The sequence below is a fragment of the Rattus norvegicus genome, chromosome 2, assembly GCF_036323735.1.
Source record: "Rattus norvegicus strain BN/NHsdMcwi chromosome 2, GRCr8, whole genome shotgun sequence".
NCBI lineage: Eukaryota > Metazoa > Chordata > Mammalia > Rodentia > Muridae > Rattus > Rattus norvegicus.
This window is the reverse complement of record NC_086020.1, coordinates 233,268,424-233,290,927: the sequence shown is the minus strand read 5'-3', so window position 1 is coordinate 233,290,927 and position 22,504 is coordinate 233,268,424. Positions and strand designations below refer to the sequence as shown.

General features: G+C 39.7%; 1 protein-coding gene across 8 annotated transcripts in view; it reads left to right on the top strand.

The window, feature by feature from the left end:
- Positions 1 to 22,504, top strand: part of Bmpr1b (bone morphogenetic protein receptor type 1B) — a 332,820-nt gene that overhangs the window by 253,417 nt on the left and 56,899 nt on the right. For 2 of the 8 annotated variants that reach the window (XM_039102481.2, XM_006233400.5), the window contains one exon: positions 21,383 to 21,522. The gene's annotated coding sequence lies outside the window, so the exon portion shown is untranslated. 8 annotated transcript variants of the gene reach the window in all.

Sequence of the window (22,504 nt, the reverse complement as noted above, 5' to 3'; positions counted from 1 at the left end):
TTCAGGGAACATTTGTGAGCCACTATAGAATGCTTCAGGGGACTTACTATAGAGTTTAAGGGTCTTTTGATTAAATGGTATATGTATGACCATGTGGGAACTTGGAAGTTTCAAGGGAGTAATTTTTATTGGTTTATAAATTAAAGGTTCTTCACTTTTTGTGCTGTTTTGTTTATTTTTTTTCTTTTTTTTCGGAGCTGGGGACTGAACTCAGGGCCTTGCGCTTGCTAGGCAAGAGCTTTACCACTGAGCTAAATCCCCAACCCCTGTTTTGTTTATTAAATGTAAACTATTTTATGTATTTTTTCAGACCTAGCCATGCTTTTAAAACATCAAGATATACTAATAATTAGACAAGGGCTAAGGACATTCCTCAGGTCATTTAGCATGTAAAATTTTCCCAGGTATGTTTTTGTGTTTTAGATATTTTCATTTCTGTGTTAATCTTAATTATGTATCAAGAACACATGACCTGTTGGCATCCTCTGGAATGACACTTTTGTTCTAAACACAGATGGAAAGACTCAGAAAACCTAGTCAGCCAAGAAGTTTACCCAACAGAAACCTACGCTGGATCTAAAACTCATGGTCACAGTTTTCATCAGACTGAATGTCTTCTATTTGCTCTAATATACCAAGTGCGCAGCATTAGGTAAAAATTACTGTAACACATCATTTAGTCTTACAGATGAGAAACGTTGTATGAAACGGGACTGTTTCTTTAGGGGGAAGTCCTAGTACATTTTCTAGGTTGGTTTCAAACTTACATGATCAGATAGCCATTCCGCAACCTCTGGAGCACTCACCATGGCAGGAAATGCATTGCCACACCTCCAGGAAAGTAAGAAGTCTTTCATTTGTGGGTCTGCACAAAAATATGTTTATGTAACTCCCCCCTCAAAGTTTTTTTAATCATAATTGGAATACATTTAGTTTACTATCAGAAAGCCACATTTTTCCTCTTGATTCACCTAATCTTACAAAATGCCCAAGAGCATGCTACACCCAGCTCCTGTCTAAGACCTATCTGTCTGGGGAAAAGTAGTGTGTGTATTTTTATGGGATGAAGCTTTGATTTTATTTTTGCCCTCTGGTACTAAATACTTATATGCCTTTGGACATCACTGTTAAAAATCTCTTACTAGTTGAAATAAAAATGCTGAAATGTTTCGTATGAAGAGTTAGTTGTGGGCAGTACTACTGTGACCTTAAAACGTGGGAAGTATTTTCCTTCATCCATCATACCATTACAGCACAGACTGCTTTCAAATGTCGTTACATGTTCTATGCGTTCAAGGGAGACAGCAATAGTCTCCGGTGGAAACGTGAGATGAGAGAATATCAACATGAAGAAAAGTTTGAGAAAAGAGCGGTATGAAGGACTGAGAACAAAGTATCAACCCAGCTGAGAATTGAAGGCTAAAAGGGCAGTATCTTAGATAAGAGCAGAAATTATCATAGGTGGGGAGACTCACAGTCATGGCAAGGGGAGAAATGATCAAGTGAGTGTCAAAAATGTACTTAGACTCCCCCAAAGAAGCGATCCCTTTCACACACTGTCTTCATATCTACAAGGCGAAGTGACATATTTCAGTAATATTTACTTAATATTTACTCAACATCTACTTAAGATATGGAGTCAGATGGAAACTGTGACCATGAGTTTAAGATTCAGAATAGGTTTCTGTTGGGTCAGTCAGTTGAGTGTCAGAGATATAGGGAGCAGGGAACCTGAGGTAGAAAGGAAATGGTGAGAAGGCATGTAATAACCCAGTTTAGGAAGCAAATCCTTTCCCTGTGGGTCGAGTAGTTCCCTGCAATAAGCTATAGGCAAGATGACATAATTATAGTTCCCATTGTCTTCCTCATTAAGTTAATGGCAGTCCCACCTGTAAATTGATTAAGACAAAATCCTTGGCATCATTTCAACTCTTCTTTTTCTCTTAAGTGGTAAATGTAATTCATTTGAACGTCATTTTAATAGTATTCACATTGGGTCCTCAGATAGTGTTCTTTGCAACCCCCAGACTGCAGCATTGAGCCTGTGAAGGCACTGGCCGGCTTTGCAAAGGGTAGACTGGACTCTCTTCCCTCTTGCCCTTCAATATGCTTCCCCTTCGATGTAGCCTGTACAACTCATGCAGAAACCATACCAAGTCCATATACCTCCTGAAAGAAGTGACAGAAAATTGTCCAGGGACAGTATGATTAATAAGAGTAAGAGGAGACAAGAGGAAGTCATGATTGGAGGTGCCGAGGCATTTCATGATATCATTAGTTAGAGATGAACTAGATAGTAGCCCCTAATTACTACTTCTCCCCTTCCCTGTTTCATACCCTAGTCATTCCTATACCGTCCTGGGATGGCATTCACAAATAAGGTACACCTCTGCAGGCACTTGACTTTGGTTTCACTCTTAGGAAACTAAGGTCAGGGTAGTAGCTTCAAAGTATGTTCTTGATAGAATCATTTTTCCTCATCTCTTGAACTACCACCTACATATATGCTTGCTTGCTTGCTTGCTGTAATGATTGCAGTAGTCTTCTGTCTGCCATTGTTTTGCCTTTGCTGTCAGTGGTCTGATCCTAACAGGCAGAGGAAGGTTCCAACAGGCCTTCTCCTATCAGGTCTCCATTTCTGATCTCGTTCCTCCTCTTCCTGGACATGCTGCCTCAGCCATTCCCTTAGAACACAGGTGTGTCTGGGGCTTCTGCTTGTTATTTCTTCTTCTTTCCAGAAGATATTTCACTTTTCTTCATGGATCACTCTCTTCCGTATCTTTCTTCACAAAAGTGAGTTAATAGTGAGAAAACAGTTTCCATCACGCCTTGTCTGCTTTTCTACTTTGCACCACACTTAGATCTATGTGTGTTCATGCTATGTTGTCTTCTGTCTCTCTTTCTTTTTTCTTGTGGTGACTGAAAGGACTGTGTTGGCAGAGAATTGTATGGATTAGGATTAGGACAGTGTGTGGCCAGAGCTTGGTATCTGGAAAGTGCTCAGTAAATAATTACCTAGTCATTTATAAATGTGATTCTAGCTGAAGTTTAAAGATGGTTGAGGTGAGGCTGGGCTAAGAAAGAGACACTGAAATGCTAGTGATGACCAACAGAGCAGAAATCATCAGGAACTCCTTGAGTATCCTTCAGTGGAGTCAACAGGGAGGTGAGGAAGGACAGACGTATGTAGAAGATTACAATGAAATTATTATATTCTAGCCAGTTTGATGAAAATGACAAGGGCTTTTTTTCTATGACCCTAAAGGTTTAGGACTTTGCCAGCTGATGAATGATAGGTTTCTCTATCAGAGAATACTAAAGAAAGCAGATTAAGCCGAGCATAGTAGTATGTGTCTATAATCCCAGTATTTGCAGTGCTGATGTAGGAGCATTGTGAATCTGACAGTAGTATGGATATTTTAGTAAGACCCTCATTTTTTCTTTTTAAATTAGATTCAGAAAGACATTGGGGAGAGAGAGTTCTCAAGAAGGATGAGGAATGGTTTTAGATATATTGTTAGTTTTGATGTATAACTGAGTATTCTGAATGTTAAATGATCAATCGAACATATAGCATAGAGTCCAGGAATACTGTCAGGTAACCTAATAATGATCTGGGATCAGTCTTGCATAAGCCAGCAGACTCATAGTCTATGTTCTCATGCATAAGAGTTCTCAATCATTAGCATATTTACATATGCTTAGCCTATAATTTAAGATATTAATATTAGAAGAGAGAAAACAAATCTCTGTATTTCTCTGTTAATATTTTCTCATTGCTTAGTTTTCCCTGCTAAAATGGGGAAATATGAAAAGACAACATGTAAAGATGTTCCTTTGACTTGTCTGGCTAGCCTTAAACCCCGTGTTTTCTTTTTATCACCACCATCTTTTACTGAAAACATGTTGGAGTATATTTTTCCTTTAGTCACTGAAAATGAGTAACTTCTTTAACAAACATTTGGAATACATGAAATTTTTAAAAGGTTAAAATGTGTTCAAGTAGGATTCTTGGCATGTATGTAGGTTAACAATATCCAGTTATTAATAGTTGTACTCTTCACAAACATACTTTTATGCATTATGAAGCTGAGAATTTGCCAATAGCCTTCATACCTCAAGTGATTTTTGTTACCTTATTTAGTAGAGGAGAGGGAAGCATCTTGACGTGGTCTTCAGTTTAGAAATGTATTAAATGATTTGATTTTTCTCAGGGTCCATGTTATTGGAAATGTTACTTGATACAGATTTCTGGGCCAGAATAGCAACAGAATAGGTTCTGGAAATTTATAGAAATGAAGACAAAATTGTCCAGCCTAATCAATGATTGTCCCTTAATTGGCAAGAGCACCTAGGCTGTGACCGAGCTCCTTGACCCACCTGCCTGGAGTCTTGCTCTTATCTCATGCCCACAGTTTGCAGTGAGCTCTGTTGTTGAGGGGTTCTCTTACCTCTCATTGGAGACTCAGCAGGGTTCAGAAGCCTCAGAGGCTGGTTGGGATAACTATCAGGAGAGCCTGGTTCTGGATATGTGTGACCTGCATTCGCTGCTAGAAGTGACATTGGTTATTGCTTTCTTGTTGGACGGAATTGTGAGAACCATAACTCAAAGATTCAATATAGGTCAGATTTATTAGAACCCAAAACACCTGGCTAGTTAACACACTTCATAAACTTAGAGTAATTGTGGCTTTTGTTACTTCTCAAAGACTTAGACAATGACACATGCGTGCATCTATGTGCAGAGATTGTAAGGGATTGTGTCACATGATAAGATAGGCTAACACATCCCAGTAGTGCTCCATTGTGTAGATATACCACATTTTCTGTATCCATTCCTCTGTTGAAGGGCATCTGGGTTTAACCTATCTTCACATGCTTGGAGCCTCACATCAGGCAAAGGCATCCTACATAAAGTCCCTTTGAGTATTGAATGTCTCATAATTTATTTAATACTGTACTAAAAGTGAAGAAAGAAAAGATTGTATGGATATATTGCCACATCATTGAAAATGAAAAATACCCATAAAGGTATAGAAAGGTCATTGAATAGAGAAGGTTAATATCTGTCATAAAAATTAAGTTTAAACTGAGCTTTAAACTATTAAATAGCCAATATGAAAGAATATACTTTACAAAACCACCCTGGTTTGTTTATATGTCAGACAATAATATTAATACAATGAGTCTTTAAGGCCCAGTTTCTGTCTTTGTTTTCTGTTGATACAAGAGAACATCACATATTAGATAATTGGTAATGAAAATAGTCTGGGGTTGAGGAATCTCCTGCCAAGTTCTAACATGCGAACGAAAGCTGAGGAAGATTCACAACTCATTGACTCTTGAGATAATGGTCTTAATGAGGGTAGAGTCCTCCTGATCTAATGGCTTCTAACCCTCTCCCTTTTCTATGATACAGTGGCAAATACATTTTATTGAAAGTTTTGGAGGAAACATGTAAACTATAAACTATGTTTTCTGTTTGTTTGTTCTATAACATTTGTGCCCAGATTTATTCCCTCTCTCCCTCCTTCCTTCCCTTCTTCCATCCCTTCCTTTTTTCCTTTCTTCTTTCCAAGACAGGGCTTCAGGATGACCGTGAACTTGCTATATATCATATGACTTTGAACTTCTCATCCTCCTGTCCCTACCTCTAGGATATGGTGCATGTTATATCATGTCTGTAGGTCTCTGTTTTTCTGAATATCAGCACCATAAAATGACTTTTATTAACTGGTTGTGTTTGATTTTATAGTTTATTTGAAATCACGGGTTGTGAATGGACATACATTCCTGTAATGCTGGCACTCCTGAGGCTGAGGCAACAGATGCCACATGGGAAGAAGAAAGGATAGGCCAGGGAAAGGAAGGGAAGGGAAGAGCAGAAAAGGGAAGAGAGGAAAGGGGCTAGGGGGAGGGAAGGAGGAAGGATGGGTGAAGAGAAGGATAGAACCGAGAAGAACCTTGTGAATGCGACGGTTTATTCTTACTAAGTTACCAATACTGGAGCACTTCTACTTCTTACTCTGTTACTGCAATTCCATCCAATCTTACAGAAGTGAAAAATTAGAAGGACAGAAAATGGAAAGTGTGTTTGGTTGATTCTAATCATTCTAGAGTAAAAGACAAATTAAAAATTATTTGGCTAACAAGTTTATTTAAATTAAATAATCAAAGCCATAACAGACTAATGTAACATAGATTTAGTTATAATGGGAATTACTATATGAATGTGAGAATCCATTTACAACAGCATAATCACTATAAATTTACTGTTGGGAAATCTCAAACCTCAAATCCAGATGTCACTGAATATTTCGATATTCCTGGCTACACGCTAATGATGACCTAGTTCCTTTAGCAGTTCAGTCTTTTTATAGAGTATACATTTATAGAAACCTGTCCTCAGTATTTCTTGGTCAGTGAAACAAAAGAATTTAGTGGCAGTCACCTCTGTTCAGCTGGAAGCCACAGGCATGGCTTCCTCTTTTCTACCTTCCTTTTAATGGTAAATCAGAGACGGGTTATTCAGAGTGATTTGTTTGTATCAAGTCAATGTTGCTGATTTGTATTGTGACTACGGAAAGTCTGGCATTGCCAACATACCTAGTGGGCAGAATCTTCCCTTTGACAGGTAGAAGTACCCAAGGCCATGACTCTAAACAAGAGTGCAACGCTTTCATCTGACTGCAGTGTTGGGTTTGTGGTATGTGGATACTTTGATGAACACTTTCTTTGGAGACCCAGATCCAATGTGGAAAAGGTTGTAAGCCTTTCATAGTACCGAGGCTTACCTTGTTGATTTAGGTCCAATCTATGTTCTACCGATATCGTAACCATTGAGGTACTCACTTTTTCAGAAGTCATTAGAAAGAGCTGGCAAGATGTTTTGGACCATTCAGAACTGGATGAGACGTCAAATAAATGATCAACATTGCCAGAGAACGACTTTTAAAGGCAAAAGTCAAAGTGTTTTCACTAAGAATCTTTAAGGGTTCCGATGATATGAGTCACTGGGGCAAACATTGACTTTAAAACTGAATGTTCACAATCCCACTTTACCTCTCCTTTGCCTCGGAGCCTTGGTGTTTTGTCTCCCAGCTTTTAGGCAATGGAAAAAAAAAACTGCTCTTAATGTCTAATGAATATTTATGCAGTCCTTTTGACAATTAAAGCCTCATTAAAATTCACTTCAAAAGGAGAGATAAAGACACTTTTAAGACCAAAGAAGAATGTAGTGGTAAGTGGAAACTAAAATTCTTTTTCATTGTGAATTGTCAGGTCGGAAACACTCTGCAGATGTACTTTTGAGAAATGACTCTTGGTGGAGGCGCTTCTCAAGGCTGGGTCAGATTTTGGACTCAGACTCTCTGTTTTTAAATGTCAGTTTCTACTCTTTCTAGCTCTGTGACCTTTCTGCATTCTGAGTAGAGCAGATCCTACAGCCATGTAGAGAGAGCTGTGGATACAACCACGCTCTGCCCAGAAGCAGCCGCTGACTCAACATGTGAGCAGTGACTGCTACACCTGACTCTCTGTCACATCAGGAGAAAGCTTTCTTGTCTCTTTCAACTGGCTGACACCCCATGCACTCCCCAGCCATCTGGAATAATCCTTACTTTCCTCTCTCTGAAGAGAAAAGGGTGTGTATAGAGAATCCTCAGGTCTATCTTCATTTCATTCTTTGGTTTCATCCTCACTCTGATTTTAACTGCTCAGGCCTACAGCTTTGTCATGGCTCAAAACTTAGCGCATATAACTTAGGAACGCCTAAACATACACCAAAACAGCGTCAACACCAAGATCCTTTATAAAAATCTTAGTGTGTTGAAGCCAGAGCAGCTGCCTAGCTTCGTGAGTACACTGCATACAAATCACTTATTTGGTGGTAGAAATAAGGAAACGCCTGAGCGTGCCCAGACTGTGCCCTGTATAGGTTATAGGTCTGCTTTCCAATTAATAAACAATCAAGAATTAGAAGTCTGTATTGGGGTGAGCAAGGAAGTGATAGAGACTTCCTTTGATTAGTTCTTTTTCTGTAAGGCATCAATATTTAAATAAAATGCATATTAAAATATTAAGATAATATTAAAAATAAATATGTATTGGCATAGATAAACATGCCCTTGGAAACGAGCAAATTGTTGTTCTGTTTATAAATGTGTTTCTTTAAAAATTATACTACTTATTCTTAAGTAATTGGCCATTCCACCTTCCAGAAGACAGGGTTCTGACACTATACTTGTAAAATGCCATGAAGCTGATAGTTGAACTCCAGCTTTAACTATGGCTCCTACATCAACACCAGTGCAGTTTCCATTGGAATCTTTCCTCTTTTACCACCTGGCCCTCCGAGTCTCTAATCAAAGTATGTGATCCTTTTCACAGGAACTCCCTGAACATTTCTTTCTATTGATTCCTATCAGGCATGATACTCTAGTTATGGATTTCCAGTCAATTGTATTACTCTTCTGTGATTTAGACATCGCTATGTAGGGTGAATCTCAGGGAAACTGATGTCATCGTGATTTTGTTATATGTGCATGACCCTGATGAGAGCTCGGTGTACCAATTTGTCCTACATTTAACGCTACTGATTTTCTCTCCTCTTGCTAAGTGTAGTTAAGTTTTACAATCCTAGTACGGAAAACAGTCGATCTCCAACATACTTTCTAAGTAAGAAATCACATACATTGCTGCCAGTCTGCTGCCTTTTGCTGCATTATATTAACATTGTTCCTTGCCAACTCAGTGTGATCTGTTGCTCCCCTCTTTAATCCAGCTGCTACCATGTATCGATGTCCACTCCCATTTAATTAAATGAAAACCAGCAGCCAAAAGACTCGAGTTATTGAACAAGAAATGATGCAGATGTTGATGTAATTTTTGGTGTAAATTATAAAAGTTCCGGAATCATAAAGAGAGTTTGCTGAGTGTGTACAGAAGTGGGAAGGACACCTCAGGTCCTGAGCTTATTTCTTTCCAAAAATTCTACTTTCCAACTCCTTATATGCAGCGAAATGTAGAGCAAACTGGTGGTTTGGTTGGAGGGATCAGGTTATTTTATCTCCTGCAGGAATCCATTTCAAATGGTCCTTGATGGCTGTATTCTGTGGTTATGTTTATCTGTCCTTCCACCCGAGTAGTGGATATATCATTAATGTAAAACTTTTTAAAAAATTTTAGATATTTAAAAGTGTTAATGTCTTAAAATGTTTGCAGAGATTAAAGTCATCATTGAATCCTTAAGTGGGCCAATTAACTTTGAACAATGAAAGCACTTTGTTCACACACTGCCCCTAATAATATAATATGAACTGTCCCAACTTTTATGAAGCAAACAGAATCCATGCTAATCCAAGCTTCCTATATATGTATTTACCGATCCTACTTTATGGGGGTACATATTCAGCCCAGCTAAATAACCTCTTTGTAACTACAAAGAAATTTAAATAAATATAGTAACTTTAATAAGACACAAACATGCCAGAAGAAAGTGCAAGTTTTAAAATACCATTATAAAATATATCATGGAAACAGTAAAAAAAAAAAACCCTCATATACCTGATTCATAATTGTACCATGAAAGGTGGAGGGGAAAAAACAGCAATATGAGAATATAACAGCCATGGTGTGTATGAGAAAATATGACAGGGAGCAAACTGTGGTAGGAAGTCAAGCTAGAAACATGGGTTGAATCCGTGCATAAAAACGGACTTTCTTTCTTGAATTGATTGGGGACTTTGTTTTTTTGTTTTTGTTTTTGTTTTTGTTTTATTTACTTGTTTGGTTTCTCAAACGTAACCATGTGTGTTGTGAATTTTAAATAGCATCAGTAGACTTGGGAGGGCAGAGAGTACAGAGGGAGACTGGTGAGAACCTGGGGCAATGGGTGGTCCGGAAGAGCGTGAGCTAATGGGCTAAGAGCGTGTGTTCTCCTTATTTCTTTTTAAGGATGTGATTATTTTGTACTCTTACAAGGCATATTTCTGACTGGACTTGGAGAACCTCCAACCCTTAGGAAATCCTCTCCTTGGTGTTGGGGAAACAGATCAAGTATAGACGTATCTGTTGCTGCTGCTACAGCAGTCTTCTATTTCAGCACGGTTAAAACAGTAGTATAGAGTCCGGAGTATCTTGACATAAAGTTAAAGCCTTCTATGTGGACCTCTGTGTTTTGCAAGCATCAGAATACTCGTGGTTACTCTCCCAAGCTGCAGAAGGATGAGCAAACCCATGGAAGCTCTTAGACTGGTATGTCACTTGCGGCAAACACTTGGTGTCCAGTCATTGTCACTCTTCATTGATGGGTTACTCCAGACATTATTATTTTCCTGACAGAAGCATGTTGAACACAGAATGATACAGTAGGAGGTCCCTTGGCCACACTTTTACTATACACAATTTTTAAGATGATATCTGTGTATTTCAGAGAGAATGCCCATAAGACCTGCATATCCTCTTCATACTAAAGAACAGGAAGTTAGAATCTATCAAAATTATTCAACTGCACTGTATAACTGCTCTACCAATGGAAGAGCTAAGGTTCATGGTTAAGTGGAGACAAGCTTTGAAATCTAATTCATGCTTTCTGGAGATGTGCAGCACCTACCCAAGTATGGCTTCTGTATCTGTTTAATACACATATATACATATTTATGAGTTTCATGCAAAGCATAAGGTAATATTTATAGACCGTTTAAAATAGTAGCTAATATTGTATAGATTTTACTAATGTCTTATGAGCTGTGTTACATATGACATGTATCGCTGTTTATAAGCTATGGTTATGTGAAGTACTCCAGAGACAAGTTGACATGACACGCTAATGGGCCCTAAATGTAAGGGAATCATACTGGTATGTTTATGTGATACATAGTACTCTATCGTCCCCTCTGTCTCTCTTTGTCTCTGTCTCTCTCTGTTGCTCTCTGTTTCTGTCTCTCTCCCTCCCTCTCTCCTTCCTTCAGGTTTAGGCCAAAGGTCAACCTTAGGAGTCTTCCTCAGTCACCCTCTGCCGCATTTTTTGAGGCAGCATCTCTCACTGAGCCTGGTGACCATCAGTTTGGCTAGACGGTCTGGCAGCGAGTCCCAGAGATCATCCTGTCTTTGCCCCTGAAGCTGTAGGAAGGCAGATGCACAACTTCTCATGCAACCTCTACATGGCTGTGGGGGATCCAAATGCAGCTTGTACAGAGAGTGCTCTACTCGCCAGGCCGTCTCTACAGCCCCTGGTATTTGTTCATCCAGATCTGTCACACTAACATGTCAGTACTTATAGGAACCATGGTCACGGAGTTTCCTCATGCCTTTCTCTGAGAGCACATGAGAACGTGACTAAAGTTGACTAAAAATTAGAATATATAAAAGTATGTATTAATTCATACCAATAGTAAGTACAAAGAAGTAATTATTCCCAATCTATAGTAGGCTCTTCTCTGTGTGTATTTTTACCTGGAGTGCCATTTTTAATTCACTCTGGATCCTTGTAATAGCTTTATGAACTTGCAGTGAAAATTGAATGGTTTTCACTTGTACACGTTACAGTCAAACTTTACTGACAAATGTTGACCACGCACTTTCTGACAAATGAAGTAACTGACATTTATCAGATGCTCTTGTGGTGTGCATGAGGCCGTGTCCTAGATGCTGTGCATATTTCACTCCCTAGTGATACTCCTTGTGATAAATGCTCATCTTTGACCCTATTTTTAAGGTAGAGAAGTTAAGGTTTAGAGAAACTAGTAAATATACCAGAGCTCCACTTATGAGCTGAGGTTGCAACTTATGGGCTTTTTTCTGCAAGGCGCTGACTGGTCACATGTACCTCAGACACTGTTCAGAAACTTCTCCTAACTCGGGCTATGGCGTCTGGCCTTTTAGCTAAAATTTGATTTCGTTGACCATCTCTGTGAAAACCTGTGGTTTTTAACTTTGAAAACTGTGTGCCAAGAGTGAGAAGGGAGAAAGATCCTGCTGTGTTCTTTTGTTTTCAGTTTCATGAACTAGAGACCTCACAGAGTCGCAGCTACAGAATACTGTCTCTGCAAGCCATCAGAGGCGGGTGTAAAGAGGGGAGGTTGTGAGTTTTGTCTCACTAGATGATCTGTGAGCCCCTCATTATAGGAAGTCGTTCACACAGCAAACCCATCCATAGAAATGTATTGCATGCTTTGGTACCTGGCATCTGGAGGGCGAGATGAAATACCATGCTTCAAACCTTCTGTGAGAAAGGTGCGTCTGTATTCCTCAGACCTCCATATAGTATGAAAAAAAAGAAAACAAAATGTAGGAAAAAGAAGTCTGCTTAGTGTATCCCTCCCTAGGCTGTTATGTGAGGTAGCATGTGATTTTTCTCCGGTCAGAATTAGCCATTTCCTGAGGCACAGTGGAAAGACTAAATTGTGCTTAGAAATAAAGGTTTAAACTAAGTGCAAGTCAAGACATAAACATAAATTTAGAAGAAAATCTATCTCAGCATCTCAGTCTTTTAGTGTTCGGATATGGAAGCAGCATGCATAAGAAACAGAAGGTGCTGGCTCTGGCAGCTTAAAACCCATCAGATAAACAAGCGCCTCTCCCCACGGGCCATTACTGACTGCCACATTTGAGGAGCCTTTCTTTTTCTTTCTTTTTTTTTTTTTTAAATTACTGTTAAGAATTGGAATGTTTTGTATGCTTCATTTTTTCTCATATTATTGGATCCTTGTTTTAAATATTTGTCAGCCTTTCATAACTTGAAGAAACTAAGTTGTGATAGATTGATTCTGGAGTGGTAGCTTCGTTTTTAATATTTAAAGACTGACTAAAAGCCTGAAGGCGTAGCTTTCTAGTCATGACTTCTTCCTAGTGCATTTACTACACTTAGAAGTTTTATCAGCGATCTGCAGTTTCTCAATGGAAAGATATAATTATATTTTAAGAAGGATCAACATTTTTATTTTCTCAGAGAAGGTTATTTTTGTCGTATTTACGTATTTTCATGTGTATGTGCACCATATGCATGCAGTTCACATGACAGCCAGAAGAGGGCGGTAGATGTCCTAGATAGAGCTGGATTTAAGGACACTTGTGATTCACCATGTAGGTTTTAGCAACCCAAGCTGGCTTCCTTGGGAGAGCAGCAGGGCTCCTAACCACTGAGCTATCTCTCCAGCCCCCAAATTTATATTTTCTTCACTGAATAAATATTGACATTGAGGTTAACTCAGTAAGTATGAGAACTTGAGTATAGGTCTTTTTAGCATCCACATACAAGCAGGACATAGCTGAGTTCAAACCATAACTCCAGTGCTGGGGTGGGGAGGAAGTTGGCAGAGAGGCAAGTCCGGGCTTCTTGGCTGGGCAAAGTCATTGCAAATGATGAGCAGATGGTTGATTCCAAGACCTTGTTTTTAAAAATACTGAACCAAATAAAAACAAAACAAAACAAACAAAAAAACCCCTCAAAAGATAGAGAAGAAAATATTTAACATCAACCCCTGGCTTGTGCATTCATATATGTTAGTGTAGTGGAACACATGCTCCAGTTTTATTCTGCTTTTGAGTCTTCCAAAATTAACATTCCTCAACTTACCATAAACTATGTAAACATTCATATTTGTAATAAAAAAGACTAGTAGGAGCTCCTTCTGGTTCTCAAGGCATGTTCACACATTTCGTTGTTTCGAGATGTGTTAACACTTTCAGTGCTGGTCCACGACCAATGATGGATATAGATCATGGGCACATAGCAAAGCAGAACACCAAATCATCATCATTGTTGGAGAAAATGCTTAATAATGATGGGTAGTCCAAACAAAAACAGAAAAGCTTTATTTAAGGATGCCCTAAGTGAAGCAGCAAGTATTAATTTTATTAAATTTCCACCTGAGTGCACGTCAGTTTCTGTCAGCAGAGATGCAGAATGTGTATGATCAAACCCTTCAGTGTATTGGTGATTGGGGGTCGAGGGTGGGGTTTCTTGAGGTGAATTTCATGGAAAGAACTGTTTTCAGTGGAGAAGGACTGATAACCAATGGCCCGTGCTGGTCAGTGGTTATGGACGTATCCCCGAAGAAAATAAAGTGAACCTGTCACTTCAGGGGAAACAGCTGGTTTGCTTACCAGGGCAGAATGGAAAGCCTCAAGGAACAAAACGGGATTTGGAGGATTGTGGTGATGTCTCCATCAGTAAAGCGCTCCCTGCACAAGCATGAGAGACTCTGAATCTGATCTCCAGAATGTAGAAAGCCAGGCGTTGCAGATGCACCAGTAATCCCAGCATGGAGACCATGAAAGTCGAAGGTTTGCTGAGCAGCCTTCCAGATGCATGTGTACTCCCCCCTCAAAAAATTAGGATTCTGAGAACTCATTTTCACATAACTTATCTGCATCACACGATGAATCAGACATTATCAAAATCTAGACAAACGCTGTCCTTCTACTGCCCCATTCTCTCCTGCAACCTGGGATTGTGCTTAGGGCCTGACCTATGTAAGGGAAAGATTCAACTACTGAGCTGTTTCTCCAGCCCTAACCCACAACATGTTTAGCATAATCGTTTCTTATCTTGGTTTCTTTCCTCCCAGTAGTGTGACCAAAATCACTCAGAAATCATTGGCAAGAACTCTTCTTGCCCATCACACAGAGATGCGAATGAAAATTATACGCAAGCTAAATTACAACGAGAGCGGAAAGTTTCAGGAAATTGTCACACGTAGATCATCGTGGCCTTCTGAAACCACTGGCTGATTTGTCTTGCTCCTTTTCTGTTCAAGCCTTAGAAACTCTATAACTCTTAGAAACTTAATAGGAGCTAAAATGGGAGTGGATTGTAAGTTTCAATACTGCAATTAGGAAGCAAAACAAACTGGTGATGTTTACAATAGAAAAGTACATATAGTAATTAGGATCAGACAAGCTTTTTCTTCAGTGCAGTTCAGAACAAAACACCATTCCTCAGGGGTCTAAAGAGACTGAGGGGGGGCATAGTACTATTTCTCCATGTTGAGACTTATCAATCCAAATATCCTTACGGTGAATGCAGTTAAAGTTTTGGTTTACCACACTATAGTATTTCCCTCTGTTGTGTTATGTCATAATCTGTTCCCAGTTACCAAGCAGAATTAAAAACATTATCAACTGAGCCAATCTACATATATACATCCAAAGCTCCATTCCATCTATATCTGTATCAGGATAACATATGATTTTTATTTAAATACATTTTGTATAAATAATCTCCAACACATTATTTCTAGAGCACTCTAATATGGGTGTGTGCACTGTGTCCCCCCTAACCCTACATTTTTTAATAAAAAGCTTTCATGTAATCCCTATCTCAGTAAGCTTAGTAACACAAACTCACAAACATCAATAATTTGAAATGGGCATAATAGCCTGTAAATGCATAAATGTAGATTACAACCTTAAAATCTGCTGAATTAAGCAAGGGACACACACATACATCTGTATCTAATGCATACTAAGAACTCTATATATTCATAAGACCTCAGATATGTAATAGAATGTTTTCCTGTTCTGTGGGCCAGGTGGTTTCTATGTTTTCCTTCTTCCTGTTTATGAGTAGTTGTGATTTTAGGTGTTAGGAAAACCTAAGTGTTCTTCCCCCAAGTGCTTTCTTGGTAAGGGTTGAGCTGGAAGCAGGAGGTATCTATGTCAATGGCGTCCTTTAGGGACAACCATTAGCACCCTTTGTTTGCCCATTTAGGGAATTGGGCCACCAATTAAGTCAGCCTCACTTCTTGCACGAAAAGTGCTAACCTAGACAGGTGTGTTTAGCCAAGTCTTCTCAGGTCAGGTAATGAAGTCAGTAAGTCCTCCATAAACAAATACCTTCTCTTATGTTTCCTGGGATATGGTGTTTGCTGCATATGCCTTATTTAGTCAGCGTCATTGTACTGGGTTCCCCAAAACAGATGCATCGTAGATTCCCAGATCAGTGACATAACCCAGCCAGCAATCATGATTCCTACCTACACCTGCTTGGAGTCCAGTTACCCTGTTACACGTGTGACTTGGTCCATTGTGAGAGGTGGTGCCTGGTTACGGGTTTTGTGTGTAGGTTTCTACATTTTGATATAAAGCTGTAAGCAGAACCTCTCAGGCTTTCCTTTCAGAGTTCCCTTGCCTTTTCTTTCCAGTCAACTCACGTTTGCTTTGTCCTAAAGCCTTTCTTCAGCTGGGCTGAGAGAGGCTGGGCCAATTTCCCTTTTGATGTAACCCAGAATGGGGCTAGTAGCTGGAATCTGGGAGTGAGAAGAGATCCAGCACAGAAATGGCAGGCAGGGCAGCTCTGGAGACAGCGTGTGGCAAGGAAGGGTGGCTCCCAAGGGGGAGTTGCTGTGAGGTGGATGGAGCGAGAGAGCCTTGTGAGAATATTTTGCACCTGGCGTTCCCTTGCCTCTTAGACCAAGTAGTGGAGACTTTGAGTATGGTGCTGCCAAGCAAAAGGTGGTGAAAGGTGGGACACTGAATTCAGTATGGAGACTCTAAAGTTCAGGAAGCACTGACTGCCATCTTTCTGCACCAGGCTTTGGATGCCAGCCATTGAGCACCACACCAGCGACCGTTGGTGTGAATCAGTTCTCAAGCGTTTGGGACTGGATTCTGTAGGGTTTGTTTCTTGATAAAACAAAAACGTATCCGCTGATAATATATTTCATTGTTCAGCTTTTGGTATGGTCAGAGAAATGAAACAGAAATGGTGACGTTGGAAAAAACATTATAGGTTTGAGGCTGGCTGCAAGTTTGATGTTGGGGACAGAAGTGCTTTGAACAATACTGGTAGGGAGTAGAGCTCTTGTTATATGCGTTTTTTTTTTTTTTCTAAAATTAGCATTTAGTGTACTATTCTTTCAGAGAGAGTTTGTAGTGCCCACATGAATATGTCGGAGCAGGGATCAAATTCCATGCTCACCTTCATGTTCTTTTGACCTAACACGCACCTGTGTGTTCTCTGCTCTGACCTCAGAATTGTTTGAAAAGGTTCTGACACCTGATGTGTGGAAACAACAGTCTTCTGACAAGAAAAGTTCACACTGTCCTTGTATGTGGTACTTCTGATAAGGTCCTTTGTAGTTAACATTATGCTAAGACGTGTGAAGAATAAAACACTAAGTGTTCTGAGGTAGGTCCTGTTTAACTGTGTAGTGTTTTCTTGAAGCTTCGAATGAACTTATTACAGATAGATAAATGCATCAAATATATTTATAGTAAGATATAAAAGAGTCCTAATGGTTTAGTATTTCATTTTTCAAGGAGCCTTTTTTCAATGTCTTCTCTTACATGCTGTAGAAACCGTGATTAAAGAATACAGACCCAGTTAAATTTTATGTTTTATACACAGATAGGGAAAGCTTTGCTTGATGTCATACATTGGACTGCCATCTGTATTACCCTTAAGTTTGTCACATAAGAGACAACATCAAATTTCAGTAAATGACCTCTGGGTGTGAAGCCACTCTGAACTAATTTTCACAGCTGAATTAATGCCCCCTTGGAAATACAGCAGGTATTTTATATGTAGTTTTACATTAGAAGATATTGTGGCTTTTTTTTTTTTGTATTTCGGCATTCTGCATTGGGTTTTACTAAATTTACCGATTTCTCCTTTTCACAACCAAGCTGCCTCTGACTCGGCAGTTGATGTCTTGCAATCTGTTTAAATGAGTGATTTCTGCTGTTTATCCTAGAACGCAGATAAATGGCTTTCAGCACACTGTTTACAGTGGGGTAGCTCCTGAAGGACAATCAGCCTTATCAGGCAGAGTCTTCATGAAATAACTAATGAGCTCTCTGCTTATACCTCCCTGCTAGAGGGAAGACCACACTTCGCATTGACAAGAAAGAGCCCAGCACCAGGAGGTGGTTGGACTGGTTGTTAGGGAGCCTACTGGAAGGATTTCTTTATTCTTTACTCTTAAGAAACGGAGGGAGGGGTAGGGGTTGGGGATTTAGCTCAGTGGTAGAGCGCTTGTCTAGGAAGCGCAAGGCCCTGGGTTCGGTCCCCAGCTCCAAAAAAAAGAAAAAAAAAAGAAAGAAACGGAGGGGCAAACCCTGCCTATGTTTTCCACACACACAAAGCTACCGTGTTCCGAAAGGAGCAGTAGGAAATAACTGTTGCGATACACTCCCTATTCTAGATTGCCTATTTAGTAGCTAATGTCATTTTAATACTTTCTAGGCCAATTAACATGAAATAGAAAGGTAGACACTTTATGTTACTGCCAAAGAGCTACTGTGGTTATAATGACAGAAGTAAATGATTTTCCCTCTTAGAAAAGGCAGAAAGAAAATAAATAGATCCAGCCAGTCTCTTACAAAGGTGTCTATTCATTCCGAAGGTCACCGTGGTCTTCCTGTAGAGAAGCAACTGTCCTAAACAAACTACTTCCAATTTAATGGGGCTCAACGAGGTTGACTTGGCTAGTAGTTAAAGCTGACAGACTTTACCAGACTCTATTTTGCTCATTTGCGAATGTGCATGTACACAGGAGAGTACAGAGTAGGCATGGCCACCCATGTGTGAAACCTGGAGGGTATCCTTGCCTGCCATTGCTCAGGTGCCTTGGCAGTGACACAATGGTCGTCGAGCTCTGAGAGTAGTCTAGGATAACTGGGTAGTTAGCATTAGATCCAAGATCTCCCTCCCACAGCACACAGGTTCAAACATGTGCTATCGTACTTGGCTTCTTCCCCAACACCCTTTTTTGATGAGGATTCTGGAAGACTGAGCTCAGGTCCAAGTTCATGCAACACACGTATTCTCCTTAGGGAATCATACCTCTAGCCCCAATTTGCTTTGTTTTCACATGGAGTGCAGTTGTAGCCAAATGGAAGGGCTGTTGCTTGCTAGCCGGAACACGTGTTCGTACACTTTGGCAAAAATTTTGCTCAATCACATGGTTTCACAGCTGCGGAAGAACACTGGACTGTAGTAGTGGTTGACAGCCACCGTCTTTCGTCTCTGTCTTAGAATCCTGATGGTTTCCAACCGCCTACTTCCATCATTCCTATAAGGCGTGCCTACTGTATATTTCCTTTCTTTCTCCTTCATTTGGAATTTAACATGCTATGCTCAATTTGTCAATATATTCAGGGTGAAATGATACAACACATGTGTCATCTGCTTTAGGGAGGTGTCAGTCAAAATACACAAATAGGTGGGAAATACCAGTTTCTGATGGGCAATTATTTTTCATATATCGTCTTACAGTCAGCCTTGGGCTTTTGATGGCTTACTTATTATAATAACCCACATATTGATGATAATTTTGCAAAGGGGGAAGGAAGCATCTTGAATCTAGAGTAAAATTATTGTCATAAGTGGAAGTATTGGATTATAATGATGATGATGAAGAATTTAGAGTAAAATGTGTGAAGATATTATTGCTATAAATGGAGGTATAAGAATATAATAATGATGCTGATAATAATAATATAATAATAATATAGTAATAGTAATAAGGCAGTGTGGTAACTCGGTCCTGTTATTCTTGTATTTAAAACCCCAAGGCAGGAGGATTGCCTTGGATTTGAGGTCAGTATTGGCTACACAGTCCACTTCAAGACAGCCTAGTCTGCAACATGAAACCCTGCCTCTAAAAATAAAACAATACGGGTAGAGAGGAAATGGCTAGAGAAGTCAGGGAGGCCTTCAAAGGTGACACCACTGAGGCACCGAATGTTATGCAATCAAAAGGAAAAAAAAAGGACTTTGGAAAATGTTTTGAAAACCCAAATCATTTTTTTTTATCAAAAGAAGGACAGCTTGAGCTGCTTGAGGCCAGAATGTTCTAGTGTGTGCCTTACACAGACTCAAGATAGTGCAATGTTTATCATAACACAACGTCACTTAGGATTGCTCCAAATGCTTTCTGCCCAGAATGCAGTACAATTATTGTTGGCAGACTTCTTCCTACAAATCAAAGTGATGGTGGCCGTAGTGGTGGTGAAGGGGTGTGACTGTGTGTGTGTGTGTGTGTGTGTGTGTGTGTGTGTGTGTGTGTGTGTGTAGAGGTGGGTGCTTCACAGCTTTTTAATCACTTTTAATAGCTAATTCGGTATAATTAGCATGGACAAATGTTGCTTTGTTTCCCTCTGATGTCATCAAACTCAGTCCTCCAGTCCTCCTCCATGACATTGTCCAGCTTTCTAACTTCACTCTGCATGTGCAGCATGGATACATGGATGGAGAAGTTAGGGGAAAACTAACGTTTGCATCACGCGTCTTCCTTCAGGGTTGCTTGGGAAAGATGATGTGCAATTAGGTGAGTGTTCTAACTGTGTTACCTGCACGTAAGAGAAAGTCACTGAGACTTGTCTAATGCAGATGACAGAGTGTGCTTATGGACAGAGGGATAATTTCCACCTTAATTTTCTCCTATGAAGATATCATATGTATACATAGATATTTTTCCTCATTTAAAAAATGTTAGCTTATATCTGACAACAAATATAACACCTAAAAATCCAAAGCAACAAATGTGTTCTTTTAAATTATATATACATACATACATTTATATATGTGTGTATATATGTATATATATATATATATATATATGAGATAGAATTTATTTTTTATTTTCTTATTTCAGGTTTTTATTGTGCCTACAAATATTTTCATTTTCATTTTATTTTTTATTTCAGTATTTATTTGTTTTATTTTATTTGTTTTTATTTTTACTTTCTGTGCATTGGTGTTTTGCCTTCATGTGCATTGGTGTGAGGGTATCAGATCTTGGATAACAATCAGTTGTGAGCAGCCATACCGGGGCTGGGAATTGAACCCAGGCCCACTGAAAGAATAGTCAGTGCTCCTAACCACTGAGGCATCTCTCCAGCCTCCACAAATTTTTTTAATTATATTCTATTCGGAAAAGATGGCTTCTAGACTAAGTTAAAAACTGCTAAATGAGGCATGGAAGGTAGCCTACTCACATCGTGTGGCTTTTCTCCCACTGATAAAAGAATACCATGCAAGCTTTGGTGTGAGTGACTGTACCCGGAGGAAAGGAAGACTAACAGCTTGGTGATGGGTATGCCACGCTCTGACTGGCTTTTAAGGCTTTGGGAGCATAGTAAGTGGCCATTTCTTCTCTATCCTGTCCAGTCTGCAGTACTTTGATGGGTAATACATGAATGCAAGTCTATAGTTCTGAATAGATTTGGCTTTTGTAGCATTCCCATGGCACTCATGGTATTTTCTTCTGGCTTTAATCATGTCTTAATCACATTAGTAGTATGGTTGAGTCTCAAATATCATTGTTTTCATACCCAAAACCGTCAACAGGTCAACCCACAGGATACACAGCAGACTTGATTCTTTTAAAAAAAAAGATGCAAACAACTGCAGTCATTTGGTCTGTTCTTCCAACAGCACGGAAGGTTTGCAGTTAAAAAGCACATCTGTAAAGGAGCCGTGAAGAAGGATCTGGATGTGAAGCAACGCTGAAGCTACACTGGAGACACTGTCTGCCCCAATCGTCTCCTGGAGAGTGGTGTCATTAACACGGCTCTGTAGGTGTTTTAGTGACAAACTTCAAACTATTTTCTGACTTGAATGAAGTCAGAGAAAGCTTTCAGCCATCTGGGAATCTTCAAATGAAGATTCCCACATAATAATGGCCTGTGGTCATGTATGTATGTATGTATGTATGTATGTATGTATGTATCATCTGTCTGTCTGTCTATCTATCTATCTATCTATCTATCTATCTATCTATCTATCTATCTATCTATCTATCTATCTATCTATCTATCTGGGCTTTCTTTTCTCTTTTACCTTCCCATTGCCAGATGCTGTGGATCCTGAGCATAGCTCAGTGTCTGACTTGTAGTAAGTGATCTCCCTGGCCAGCTCAGAATCAAAGGGAGGACCGGGGCTAACAGCTGAGCTGCATCAGGCAGCTACAGACCGGCCACATTTCTTAACTGCTGAATAACAGCACAGGTGCAGGATTAGCACTGCCCACAGTGCTGGGCTTTTTAGTGGGAACCCTAGTGATTCTGTGCCTCCTTTTCATGTCTCTCATCCCAGGAAACTTGGCAACCAGACATCAGGCACGCAGATATCAAAAGTGGGTAGCGAGAGAGCTTTCTATCTCATGGTTTCTTGCAGCCTTCTCTGAGAAATGTACGGAAGAGCTACAAAGCCCGCCTTTGCACATGCCCATGTGTGCATGAGCATGTACACACCCATGTGCACACACAGACACAAGCTTCTGTGCACAGTTTTGACTTTTCTCATTCTTGGCTCAGAAAGTGGAATGGAGCAAACTCTGGGGATTAAAATATCTGACACACAAAACCCAAATGACAAGAAAGTGCGGTTTAGCTGCTCTGTCCTGACAGTGTGTAGTTTATTCTGTTTTATGACATTTGAAGTGTTACATACATTATTTCAGCTGTTATATCGAATGTATTGAACTGAGGCCGTCATCACCCCAGCATTGCCCCAAAATATTTAACGTCAAGTGTTAGGATTGTGTAAAGTCCTTGT